Below are 1203 nucleotides of genomic sequence, written 5' to 3'. Positions count from 1 at the left end.
TTATGATTCTGATACCCCTCTACCCCTTACCTCCTCTACTCCCGTTTAAATTCATGCCTGTCACCAATTCTTATCTCTGAATCTAGAAAAGCCACAGGTTCACCAAACCCCAAATCAGTGCCGGATGATGGACCCTGATTTTAGGTGCAGGCCCAGAATGTATGTATACGTGTGTGTGTGTGTGTGTGTGTGTGTGTGTATGTGTGTGTTTGTGTGTGTTTAGAGGTCCAAGACCATATTTAGGCTTCTGGTTTTTCTTTCCCAAGCAAAAAACCCACTTACTTTGTATGAAATTTAAAGAACAAAGAAAATTTTTCCAAGGCATGGACGTGCTCCGCAAAAACTCTCATGCTACCATTTTCTTCTATTTTTCTTCTATCTTTTCTTGGCGTCTGAGGCCAAGAGAATGGAATCTCACTCCCCTGAAATCTGCAATAAATCAATAAAATGATTGGGTGAGAAAAGAGGAAAGAGATACAACATGAACACTTGTCTCCTTGAACTCTGGCCTGTGGGCCAGGACTCATCACAGTGACGTGAAGATGAAATTAGAGCTCAGGTCAATTGGCACCACACACCTAGGACTCTTTCAACTGTCCCTCCAGTGAGAATGGAGGTCCCCAAGTGCTGTCGTCTTTTAACATGGCACAACTGCCCTTAGTCTAAGGTCTGAAATCACCCCTTTTGCCTAATATGTCAAGGAACTGCTGCCCTCCAGGAGGGTCACCTTGTTTCAGAACCCTCCAAACCACCCCCCAAAATCCAAAGTCACTATTCTCCACTGCCCCTACCTTTGAAATATCGAAGTTGCTTCTCACAACACCAGGGTTTCCTTCCTTGTGGGCACAGCCTACAGTCAGCCCCAGACACAGCAACAGCAGCTTCATCTCGGCAGGGGACAGCTCTGTCTTCTCTGTAGTCACTGGGAGTGAGTCTTTCCCTGACGGCGGTTCCTCTCCCCAGGGCCTCTGTTTTTATATCTGTTCTGGGTCCAGTTTTTTGCCCACAAGGCACCACCTTTCCTCCAGGAAGTGGGAGAACCCATATCTGAACCCAAGACTATCTGATCCCAGAGCCCCTATAATTATTGACTCCATGACACAGGTTGAGGCTTGATGTCTTTGGCATGAAGGACAGATGGAAGAGGAGTAAGTACTGCTTTAGACCCTCAGGTGTGTCTGGCTGGTAGTTATTACTGAAGAA

At 46.3% G+C, this 1203-nt stretch overlaps 1 pseudogene across 1 annotated transcript; it reads right to left on the bottom strand.

Moving 5' to 3' along the window:
• Positions 1 to 278: 278 nt before the first annotated feature.
• On the bottom strand, positions 279 to 887 carry LOC309824110 (allergen Fel d 4-like; annotated as a pseudogene). The gene is made up of 2 exons: positions 792 to 887; positions 279 to 429 (listed from the first exon to the last, which is right to left on the bottom strand). The product of its transcript is annotated as an allergen Fel d 4-like (transcript).
• Positions 888 to 1203: the final 316 nt, after the last annotated feature.

Source organism: Grampus griseus (genome assembly GCF_964374135.1).
Source record: "Grampus griseus genome assembly, chromosome: 6".
In the NCBI taxonomy this organism is placed as follows: Eukaryota; Metazoa; Chordata; class Mammalia; order Artiodactyla; family Delphinidae; genus Grampus; species Grampus griseus.
The sequence above is the reverse complement of the archived record's forward strand: the minus strand, read 5'-3'. Positions and strand labels throughout refer to the sequence as shown.